This window comes from Lonchura striata, chromosome 9 (assembly GCF_046129695.1).
Source record: "Lonchura striata isolate bLonStr1 chromosome 9, bLonStr1.mat, whole genome shotgun sequence".
Taxonomy (NCBI): domain Eukaryota; kingdom Metazoa; phylum Chordata; class Aves; order Passeriformes; family Estrildidae; genus Lonchura; species Lonchura striata.
In genome coordinates this window covers 20,033,753-20,046,444 of record NC_134611.1, presented here as the reverse complement: position 1 = coordinate 20,046,444, position 12,692 = coordinate 20,033,753, and positions in this window count along the sequence as shown.

Genomic DNA, 12,692 nt, shown 5'->3' with positions numbered 1-12,692 from the left:
CATGCTGCCATTAGACCTGCCAGCCTGGTGTCTGGCTCCTGCACATAGTCGGCACTTGGATAATGGGAGACAGCCTGTCCGAGCTCGCTGCAACAGCTGGTGCCAGCCCTGAAGGGACTGGTGCCAGCAGCAGGAGGAGTGTGCCAGGGCCTGCTCATCAAACAGCTGACCCATGGCTGCCACAAAGGGAAACCAGAGCAAGTCCCTCTTGACATGGCACCTCTTGGGGAAGACAGGTGTGTGTCTTTTGGAAGAGGATGCAAGCTGGAGGATGAAGAGCTGGCTCTTACAGGTCTTGGTGGTTTCAGTAAGTGGCCCTCCCTCCCTGCTCCACTTTCCCAGCTGGTGGGATGTGACACCTGTCTTTGGGAAGCACTCAAGACTTAGGAATGATCACAGAGGCAAAGTATCAGTGGTTATTTTGGGGTCTGCCCTTAGCTGCTGCTTCGCCTTCTAGAAGAAATGATTTTTGCAGGGACATGGGCGTGTGTGCTCATGAGGTGCTTCTGGTGCTCCCTTTCCTCGCTAGGTGCAGTCCCACTCCTCCCACAAGTTGTTAGGCAGCCTCCTAATAAGTGATGTGACCAGCACATCTCTCGTGTAATTTTCTTCCTCCCACTGGAAAAATTGTTGGTTTGTGTTCTTCAAATAAATAATAAATAACTTTAATTCTTGTCTACGGTGTGCTTATTTTCATTACTGACAGGGAGGTCAGAATTCTTTGAGTAGGAATTGGAAAGAGAGACCGTGAACCATCAATCCCATGGGAATTTCTTCCATGTATTTCAGGCTAGGTCCTAAGAAAGTGCTTAGCACAGTCTTCTGCGCAGACATGCTTGAAACTGGTGGGAGATATTTCTGAAGCTCTGAATGAAAATGTTTTCCCAGCATCACTGGTGTGCCCTGGGCATGGCTCTACAGCTGCTCTGAAAGAACAGACAACATTCATGAATCCAACTGCATTCAATGGGCTGTCAGCAGGGAGTATGGAGGAAAGGTTTGGTATGAGCACAAATCAAAATAAAAATGCAAGTGGGGATCCTACTTGAAAGTCCATACAAACACCTCAAAAGTAATTTTTATTTTTCCACGACCAATGAATATTTCTGGGATACATGTACCCCAGAAGAGGCTGGGCTTTAGCCCCATGCCTTATCCAAGCAGTGAGCATCTATGACAGAGAATGTGCAGAGGGCCTGGGGCTCCCAGCATTGCTCCAGTGCTGTCTCTGGCACTGTCTGATCTAACTTACCTGAGGTTCTCAGAGATGTGAGTCTCCTGTCCTCTCCTGCCTGTGCTTTCCTACCTGGCAGCTCTTGGATAACTTGGTGCCTCCCCTTGCCACCCTCATTATCCATGCTGCTGGAATTTTAAAGAAAGGGGTCAACCTTGGACCTCCTGCTCTCCAGGTAAGTGCTGATCCATGGGATTTCACAGTGGGTGAAGAAGTCGATGCATATATGTTCTAAAGTCCAATGCTGTCTGCTCAGAGTATGGCAGCCTGGTTGCAATCTCCAGGCATCAAGAGTGAGATATCATTTATGTTCTTTTGGGGGCACCAGGGATACAGAAGCAAACAGAATCCCTTCAAGGCCTTTCTGTTGGGACATAACACTAAAGAAGAGTTTTAGATTGATAAAGCGAACATACGTGTTGTGTTGGGCATCAGTTGGGAGGGTGTGGCTCACACTTTGCCACTGTCCCACCTTGGGTGGATCAGAGGCCCTCTCGTTGCTTTGCTCCTGTGGAATGGGGTGTGCTTGGAGGTACCATATGAAGATCTCATAGCAAGGACAGTAGTTTTGGCCCTTAGAAACAACGGTGACTAATATTTTTCGAGGGAAGGTGTTGGAAGAGCAACAGTCCTAAAGTGACATGAAGCAGGTGAATATCACATTTGTTTTATACAGTTTATGTCCATACAAATAATCCCTATTTGGCAGAGCAGCCACAAGCCATCACAAGTGCCTTTATTGCAGGATGGCATGATTTACATGTGTGCCATGTGAACACGCTACAAAATTGCTGTCTGTTAGAGCCATGGTTTTGAGATTAAAATTAATTTTTTTTTTTTGTAATGCAGACATAAGAAGTTATATAGCCATGTTTGTAATTAAATAGCCATTATTACTGCTCAAAACAGTTGTCATACCCTACATAATAATTGTTGCCAATTTCCCCCCTTTTTATTTTATATTGAGTAATAAGGGAACAGTAAGGTTTTACATAATATTCCATTAATTTGGTATTCTGGATGATTTTGGAAAATAATTCCTCATCATTCTGTTTACTGGCTGCTTTTGTTTACTGGATTGCTGGTTGGTCAGTTAAGCCTCCTCTCCTTGGGGCTGTGCCAGGGCTGTTCTACTGGTGATATTTAGCAAGTCCAGTGGGATGTTGCTGGGGAAGACACAGAAAGGTAAGGTCAAGCCTTCTCAACCTTGACAGCAAGTAGCTTCTCTTTGGGGAAAGTGGTTCTTAATGCAGAGGCTGCAGCTTTGCTTTATTTATTCAGACAGTTTTTCTACCTGGCAAACTCCTCCAAACCTGAAGAAATAGCCAACAACCAAACAGTTAAGAGAAATATCAAAATAAAATATTTCTGATAGATTTCATAAAGTATGAATTATAGCAGAAAAAATTATTTTGGATTAAAAATATTGTACTCAATTCTTCAATCCAGTAATGTATTTTTATTTATCTGAAAAGATTTAAGGTGGCCCAAACTGCTTAGATGGCATGTAGGAAGCATTCCAGTTTGACAGAAGCTTGAATTGATTACTTTTCTGAGGGAGGGAAAAAAAGGAGTTTTATTTAAATCAACTTTAAAGCTTTGTATTAAAGGGTGAATATTGGTAGCTGGAGAATACATTCTGCCTTCCCCTCATATTGCAGCTGGACAGCAATAGCCAGCCTTCACTTATTTATTTATTTCCTGCACAGAGGGGAGGAAAATATAGGTCCATGAATCAATCTAGATAATGGGGAAGGCTGAATGTAATAAATAATACAGTAACAACCCTAAACTAATGAGCTGTTGCTAAGGTACATTTCACAGGCTCATCCTCTATATAAAAAGTCACTAATAATCCCTTGGTGTAATCAGATGATAAAGCTTTGCCATAAGGCAACACCTGTGCAATTAAAGCTGTGGATTCTTTTGCACGTTTCATTAATTTCAGGATTTTGTAAAGGCACAATGACTACACTAATAATCTAGTCTACTTGACTCCGTGTCTACTGGAAACAGGGTGTCTAATTAGGTAAAGGTAATTAATTAGAGATAAATGGAGCTAATCAGACTCGGTTAACACTAATTCTCTGAATTAAGACATTTTGGGACACCTACTATTCCACTGGCTTTGATGTTTCCCAACAAACACCCACTTGGAAAGGAGGCAGAAACCACAACGTTTATTCTGGTGGCCCAATCCTGCAGCAGCACTCACCCCAATAGTCTGCTTAGGGGTAGGGGGCTGTGGGTCTCTGAGCTATGCTCATTCCTGTGGCTTTGCTGGGAGGGGCATCCCCTCCTGCTCTGGGGTGTTGGGGCCTTGATTTGACACCCCTGGGAGCCATTTGTTGTATTTTTCCTGGTTTCTGCCAGGATTTTGCTGATTGTGGTATTTTCCCCACAGCTTCTTCTGTTATGTGGGAATATATTTAAAACCCACAGTGTGCTGGTGTTTAGAAGGGCCACCATATCCTCAACTGTGGACAGCATTCAACATGCAGAATACTGTGCCTTATTTCAAGGAAGAAAGTAGGATAAAAAAAAATATAGCCAATTTAGAAGAAATCTGTATTATTCAGTGAAAGGATCAGGATTTCACTGATGGTCTGTATATTTGTAACTCTTTGGAGGTCATGAGCCTGTTCTGGTGTGGTCTCAGGTGCTTTTCATCTTGCTTAGGTAATCAACTACAACTGCATTCAGGTACCAGCATCTTTAGAACCAGCAGGATTATGGGGCAGGAGAGAATAAATGTGAGTGGGACAAGAAGTGAGCAAGAAATCTAGTGGGTTCAGTCTTGTGGAATTCCTACATGCTGCTATTGCTCGATCTGTGTTAGGAGAGTCCTTTTTGCCTTTTGTTCCCCCACAGGTAAACATTACTTCCTTGCAAGAATTAGAGTTTAATACTGGTGGCAGATGTGGTGGAAAGATGCTGTGACTGGTAGATGCCTACACTGAAATGATAGTGTTACCACCTCCAGCTTTGTTAGTGTTTGGGGATGGGGCCATGCTGGGCATGTGGAGCAAGTGCATTTTAGAAGGTATTGCCTCTTGTCTCTGCATGGTGTTAAGCTACAAAGATGATTTCCCCTCCCCTGTGGATGGTCTGCTCATTTCAGCTACAAAGCACAGCTGATGGAGAGTTCTTCATCTATTGCTTGAGTGCTGGGAGGGGTGGGAAGCACTCTCCCTGCTAGCATCTAAAGAAGACCAAATTCTTTTTTAAACTTGTATTTCTAAAATACCTCAGCTGATGTTGCACAGTGTGGTACATAACTAACAAGAGTGAGCCAGGAATGAGTGCTTGTAGGGTGAGCTATAGCCTGAGGTAAGTCTCCACGAGCTGAGCTACACTGGCCTCAACAGAGGAGATGAAATAGAAATGTCTGAATACTTCTATTACAAGATACTTTTTGGATTGACCTTTCAATAACTTGTTAAATTACAGAAAACATTTCTGTTTTCTAGATGCGATAAAACCTGCTGGGTCACATAGTCCACACATGCCCCTCTGGATATTTTTAATAGCAGCTTGGTGACTTTGGGCTTTCAGGAGCTGCTGGTGCTTGGGCCCCACTGTTCCAAATAACTTGCATTTCCAAGGATGGACAAAGCCTGGTTAACAGTTTCAGAGTAGTAAATACAAGAGAATTATTGTAAGTGCACCATCCAGGCAAGAAAAATTATTTGGGGTGTGTGTCCCCTGTACCCCAGGGAGGTGAAGTGCTGCTGTCTCCTGGCTTGGCTGTGCCCTGTTAGCTTGGAGGTGGCCAGAGCCCAGAGACAGGACAGAGTCCAAGCCTTTGGTTGGGGCTGCAGAGCAGTGGTGTCAGATCCCAAGCCTAATTTGCTGATAGCAATTTAACCCCTCTTGTTCTGCTGAGATCACCAGTCAGTCTTCAATCACATTTATATTTTTTTTGTATCATAAGAAATTCAGGTGTTCCAGCACAGCAGGTTTCAATCTAGTTGCTGATACTGTCATCTGATGCACTTGTCCTTTTGACTACAGCCCTGTCCATTGCCTAGGCTTCAATGCTTTGAGGAGGTCCTGTTCAACACACTGTGCAGGGAAGGTGAGAGATGTCCAGAGGGGTCACACAGCTGCTGATGCCCTGTTCGGGCTGACCACACTGCACCTGCAGTGCTGAGTGCTGCTCTAATGGGAAGGTGAGCCGAGTGTCTTGAGTGCCTGGAAGCTCTGAACATGTCAGAGTCTGATCTGCTTCAGAAATAAGATTCACTGTCCTCCAGTCTGACGCTCCTTGTCATCTGTAGGCATGAAGCAACAACTTCTGGCCTTGGATACCATTGCAGAGTTGCTGGATGTGCACAGACCTGTTCAGGTGAGTTTTAGGTGAAGGATGGGGTTCAGCTCACCTGGCAGCACAGCTGCATACAGTCTTCCTTTCCAGACTCCTCTCATTGGAGAGAAATGGGCCCTCACATGGTTACTCTGACCTATTTATTTGAGGCTTCTCACTGAAGTCATGGCTCTGTTTCACCAGTGCCTGCTTTCAAAAACTCCCTGGGTGACTTCAATGTGTGGTCTGCAAGACTGTCTGGGCTCTGTGCTTGGTATGGTGTGGTCTCGAGCAGGTTGGTTGTGACAGGGGACTGCTGCTCTATTGGGAGTTGAGGGGCTGGGGAAAGTGAAAATGAGTGAAAAAGGTTGCTGCTTTTTGAATTCAGACGTCTCTGCTATCTGCTTTCCGTTTGCTTCATTTCTCTTTGGCTTAGTAAGAACAAGGATATGTGGCAGGAGAAATAGGATGAGGAATGCTGAGCTGTGGGAAGGAGTGAGTGCTGAGGAGGAGCTGGTGGCGGTGTCGGAGCAGAGCCCCGCTCCGGGTGCTCGAGGAGGCACAGCCCCTCCGTGCAGGCAGCGCGGCGGTGCCCGGTGACACCGCAGTGCCGGGGCAGGGGGCACCGCAGTGCCGGAGCAGAGGGCACCGCAGTGCCGGGGGCAGAGCAGTGCCGGGACAGAGGGCACCGCAGTGCCGGGACAGAGGGCACCGCAGTGCCGGGACAGAGGGCACCGCAGTGCCGGGACAGAGGGCACCGCAGTGCCGGGGGCAGAGGGCACCGCAGTGCCGGGACAGAGGGCACCGCAGTGCCGGGACAGAGGGCACCGCAGTGCCGGGGGCAGAGCAGTGCCCGGACAGAGGGCACCGCAGTGCCGGGACAGAGGGCACCGCAGTGCCGGGACAGGGGGCACCGCAGTGCCGGGGGCAGAGCAGTGCCCGGGCAGGGGGCACCGCAGTGCCGGGACAGAGGGCACCGCAGTGCCGGGGCAGGGGGCACAGCAGTGCCGGGGCAGGGGGCACCGCAGTGCCGGGGCAGGGGGCACAGCAGTGCCGGGGCAAAGGGCACCGTGCCCTCTCTCCTGCCCCGGCTCCCTGCCGAGCCTCTGGCTCTCAGCGTTAGCCCATGCCATAGCCCTCGGTGCCTGGCCTGCAGGGGACTGGTAGGTGAGAAAGGCGAGTTTAAAATGCTCCCGTATTCAAACAAAATGTTTTGTTAATTTCAAATGTTAAGTAAATACCTTATTTGGCTAAATGATGAGAGCAGAAAATTCCTTAGTGATAAACTCAGTTCTTCTTTCCTCCTTCATTTTTCATAACAGCCTTCCCATTGGCCTTTGCTGTTTAGGAGAGCTGCATCAAAGCAGTTTCTCTCCATGGCTCTGGGCTACAGCGAAGTCCATAATCCAGTGTCTTGTCAGCCACTGGAGTTTTCAAACTACTCTCAGTATTTGTGCCAGGAATGGAACCTCTGTTCTTAAAAGCAGCAGTGAGTTCCCTGCTCTCCCACAGTATGCAGAATCTTCCTGAGCAGCTGCTGATCAGCACTGCTGTCTATTCACACACAAACACTGGCTGTAAATGTCAGATTTTTCAAAAATACTGTACTAAAACTAAAGCATGTGTTGTGCTTTTTGTTGAATAATAGAGGACTGTGTAGAATAAGTTTTGGTAGAATACCTTATTTCATTATGATGCCTGTTACCTTCCTATAAAGCAAGTAAAAGCATTGTTCAGTGTGTGGTTTAACTGCACCACAGTAACAAAATGCTTAATACTTTAAGGAGGGAGTTCTAGAATTTAATAGTTTATTTTATTATTACTCTTTCAGATATAGTTAACTAGAGATGCACTTCAAACTGTGTCCTCCTTGCTATTGAAATGTGTTTTTATGTTTCACTCTGGGGGAAAAAAGTCTGTCAGACTGTGGGTCTCTCCCTTGATGCACATCATTAGAGTCTTTTTAGAGACAAGCAAGCCATTTTGCTGTTGTTGGTCTTGTTCAAATAGAATGTGTTTATCCATGCAGTCCTCTGGGGAGGGGTGTCAGGGAGGGATCTCCAGCCAGCAGCTGACACAGGTACAGCATGCTCATTTGACTCTCCTCCAGTGTTGAGCTTGTATGGTTCTTGCTTCTGAAGCAGCACTCCTTGAACAGCCTGTCCTGACTCCAGGTAATGCCTTGAGTCTGCTACTTACCTGGACTGAGACAGTGTTGAATGATCCCATCAGCTGAACAGGGAATCTGGGCTGGAGGACATGGCAAGGTTGCTGCCAGGGGTTTCACAGTGTCTGGAATTGTCTCCTCAAAGTTTGGCCTTAAAATCCACTCTGTACCGAACAGTGCCTTCTGCTTAACTGCACAGGCTTTTATTCTCATGTAAAGCTAGGCAGGCCAAAGTGTTTGTGTGATAATGCTGAAGAAAAGACCTATTTAAGGGTATTATTTCATATTTTCGTGCTCAACATGCAGCTTCATATCAAAGCCATAACATCTCCTTTTCCAAAATACCCAAAGTGAACAGACTGATCTCCTAAATGTGTGTGTGGCTCTCTGGTGAAGCTGCACTGCAATAGCAGACTCACCCCTGTGAAGAGGTGGACAGAATTACCAGCTTCTTACCAGCTCTGTGCCTGGGGCTCCCTGCCCATGCCTGTTCCTCTGGTCATGCTGCATGTCCTTTCATGGAGCAGAAAGGCACAAATCTATTTCATTTTAAGGGGGTTGAGATGGACTCCAATTACAAAACTGCTAGTGAAGCTCACTATATTTTTGTCTAGTTTTTTACTACTATTTTGGATTATTCACTTCCCCTCGTATTAACAATCACTAGCTTTCAGACTGATGCAGCTATTTCACAAGTGCCCTTGTCTGCAAGCAGCCAGCAAATTCTTTTGGGAAGTATGTTTGAGACCACATCTGGCAAAGCCTTCCCATCTCAGCAGGAATAGTCCCATGAAAACATGAAGGCTGGAGAATGAACCCGGGCAGAGCCTGGCAGATCACTGATATCTTTGAATTGCACGATGTGTAGCTCTCTGATCATGCACTGCCTGGCACATGGAGGGAGCAGGGAGAGCTCATGTTTGGGGTGGTGTGCACCATATGCTGCAGTACTGATAAGATCTGGAGTGTGGGTGCTGGTGCCTATTGCATGCGGTGGGAACTGCTCATGGCATCAGCTGTGCAAATCCACATGGCAAGGACTTAGGTGAGCCTCCAGATCCATGTCTATGGCTGCACCAAAGCAGACTCTTCCTGCTGTTGGTGGGGTCCCAGAAGGCACTAGTGGTGCTGTGCCTTTCCTTGCAGAGCCTGGCTCTTTCTGAAGAGGCATTTGTGGTGGGGCTGGATGAAGGAGAGGTGCAGGGAGGTGCTCTGTCTGCTCAGACTGGGTTTTGCATGCAGGCTGTACCATCTGAAGCACCAAGAGCTGCACAGGAGGACTTGTCCTTTAAATAATTTCTCACATGGGGCATAAACAACTGAGGAAATTCTCAAAGAATCTTAAGAAAGTGCATTTTCCTGTCCGGTCTATTTTTTTGCTTTAACAAGGTGTTTTCTGTGTGAAGGCTGTTGTTGAGGCTTAGGCCAATTTTGGATGAAGTTCCTGTGCATGACCTCCTCTGTCCTTAAGCATTGCTCTGAGCCTCAGTGCCTGCCCAAAGCCTGCACAGGGTACATGCTTTTTCAGCACGGATGCTGTGATGCTGCCTGGCTGTTCTACATCACGTCCCAGCTCTGCTGGCTCTTGGGTGCCGACACTTCACCACCAATCTTGCTGGCAGGACTTACAGAGCACTTGCTTGCCAAGCCTTTCTCTCCTTCAGCCTCCTGCCAGGTGACTGGTCGAGGTCTCACTGCTCCCAGTGTGGGCGGCTGTGGTTTGGCTGACCTGGGCTGTGGTTCCCTGCCAGCTGGTGCCCAGGGGCTCTGCAGGGATCCTCTCCCATCCTCTGCTGGTGCTGGGCTCTGCTGCCCACCTGGCTGCCAGCTCTGGCTCTGCTCAGCCCGTCAGAGCACGACGGGGAGAGTGACATATGGCAGCAGAGAGGCAATTTAGGGCAGGCCTGAAAATCAGAGGCAGTGCTGTTACAAGCTGGGCCTTGGGTTCACTGGCATGGCATGAAAGACTGTGTTGGTGCCTGCTGGAGCTCGGTCTCCTCTGGCTCTCCTGGCAGCTGCTGGCTCCCCACAGCACTTGTAATCCCTGCCACAGAGGATGCAGAAGGGTTCAGGGTAAAGGATGTGAGCGGAATGAGCAAATTCTTCCATCCATAGCAAAATTCTTAATTGCACTGGATAATGTTTTGGTCAGTTCCTAATTGTGAGTTTCCTAGACCTTGTATGTTTGCTGAAAAAGTTGAAATTAAACATTTTGATGTTTTGTATTTAATGGTACTTAAAAGCAGTCAAAAGATACAGTCTGGAAAAATTTATTTGCTCACTTCCAACAGAGAGCTTTCTGTCCTTTTTTTGTTTCACCAAGAAAATGATAAACTTTTTCCAAGGGTTTGTTTTTGTTGTTTTTTTGTTTGTTTTCCGGTTGTCAAGGAGTAAAGGCCACCAGTTCCAACTTCTTGATAGGATTTTTTAGATTATCTGTTTTGTGAATGACCACAAGTGATAGGTGGCTGATGAGGGTGGAACAGACATACCTGCTGCTTGGCTGCTACAGCCAGGGATATCTAAAGTGGCTGGAAGGGACAATGTGGAAGCTGAGTAACCTCTTGAGGGCTTTTGCTAGAAGCTGTGGCATTTGTGGTCTGGGTGCAATCTCCCTTATCTTTCTTCAAAATTCCATTGTTAAGGAAAGCAAAAAAAAAAAAAAATACATTATAGGAGAAATTCTCTCAATACACATAATTTGTGAGTTGAAAAATTGGAACACTAAGTTTAAAGGTTTATTACAATGCTCAAAATAATACCTGAGATGTTCACCCAGACATTATCATAGAATAAGTCATACAGAATTATAAGGTTTAAAGAAATACGTCTTTATGTCAGTGATATGATAGTGAGAGATTTGGCCCCTTGTCCCATCATTAAGGACAAATTCACCCCAAGGGTATAGTCTGATCTTGGCAAATACTGTTATAATAGCAAAAGAATATTGCCTGCTGGATAGCAGACATTGATGATTAAATTTAAATGTGTATCATCCACATAAAATAAACAACATGCTTTTTTTTCCTGCTTTTTGTGAACATTCATCACTGGTGCTGAAGATGGAAGATGTGGGCTTGCTAATTATTGTGTTTTTAACTGATAATATACTGTAAATTTTGTATAATACAACTGTGACCTTATAGACAATGCAAGACATGACAGCAGGCCCATAATTATAGTATGCTAAAGAAATGCTTGTTATTATCTACTATTTTTAGGACCAGTGTGCAGAGCCTCTTAATTTACATAAGCTTTAGACATTCACACATTTTCTGTCTTTGCTTATGGATGATAAATTTTGTTCAAATGAAAGATGAAGACGTTGTGTTAGGTGAGAGGTTAGCCAACTGGGAAGTTGATTACTGTGAACAACAAAAGCATCAGTAGAAACTGAAAAAGGAGTATTTATTTGAGAAAGAATTGTTTAACCCAAGATTCACAACATGAAAACTGCAACATACAAATGGAGTCTTGGTGACTTGTGATTTGAGAACTGGTAAAATTATAATGGCGGGAGAAAAGAAAACGGGGAAAAAAAATCCTCTAATCTATTTATCACAAGGAAAGTGAATATTGCAGTGTGTTCTAATAAGGAATGAATGCTTTGTGCTTGTTGAGGTTTCCCTGTTGAGTGCTGAGGACACAAAATATTTCCAGGGGGTTCTGTGGGTCACCTGCCCACTGCTCTGCCAAGCCCCTTCTCTTGGCTGTGCTGAAGGCCCTGGCTCGAATGGCTGCTGGGGTGTCTTTGGGTGTGGAGCAGAGGCTGTGCTCCTCCTGGCAGCACTCCGTGCCCAGCACAGGTGTGTGTGTTGGGTGGATGGAAACTGCCCCTCCTCCTGGAAATCAGCCTGTCCCAGCCCAGTGTGAGCAGCTGCAGCGCTGGTGCTGCCCAGCAGAGCCTGGCTGCTGGCAGGACAGTGCTGGCCCCAGCAGTGCCACCAGCAGTGCCACCAGCAGTGCCACAGCAGTGCCACCAGCCATCAGCTGGGCTACACGCAGCAGCCCAGTGCTGGCAGCTCTGGCACTGCCACGGGCTACTGGGCAAGCTGGAGGAGATGCCAAAGCAATGAACCCTCTTTGCCTCTCTAAAGAGCCTTTTGTGATGTCGGGGAATTTACCCTCTCGTCTCCCTCTATGAACTTTGCTGGCCACAGCCTGCATATTCCTAGGTCAGAGCAATGTTACAGACCCTCCTGTCCCATCAGGGCTGTGCTGACCCTCATGGACCAGGCAGGCAGTGGAGGTGCACAGAAAAGCTGGCAATGGTTCTTTCTGCACCCTGTGGCTGAGCAGAGCACTTTGGTTTGTGGTTTTGGTCCAGCAACACTGGTAACCCATTGGTGCAGAGATGCTACACTGCTCAGCTTCCTTCTGCTTTCTGCAACCATTACAAGGCTTTTCCCTGCACTAAAAACCAGAGAAAGCAAATAGACACATGGCTAGAGACAGACAGATGAAAGGCTTGTTTGTACTCATTACACTGGAGGATATTTTGAGATCAGATCATCCATCTGAAAATACGACCTTTCATAATACTGCCAAACAAGGTCAGGGATGTCTGCGCTTCTCTGCCTCTTATGCAAGTTGGAGCTGCCTGGAAGCACCTTCCACCACCATGACAAAGTTTTCTAACTTGAATGAAAAAAGAATTTTTTCATCAGGGCTTGATCTCTTGTTTTTATGCTTTGTTTGCCCAGTGTGAGGAAAGTCGTTAGTTAAAGAAGCTAAACAAGTTGCCACACACAGTACTGCCATACAATATGCACACTCGATCTCCTCTTAATCTGTTTACTTCCCTTTTTTCACCTTATTTAGGTGGACAGATTTGCAGAAAATCTGTACAAAACCACAGCCAATGCAGATCTTACACACTGGGAATTTTTTAAAATGCAGCATTGAAGGCACTGGGCCCACTTACTCCCAGAGTTTTGCCTCCCAGCTGATGGGTCTGCACGAGACAGCTGATGTGTGCACAGCTG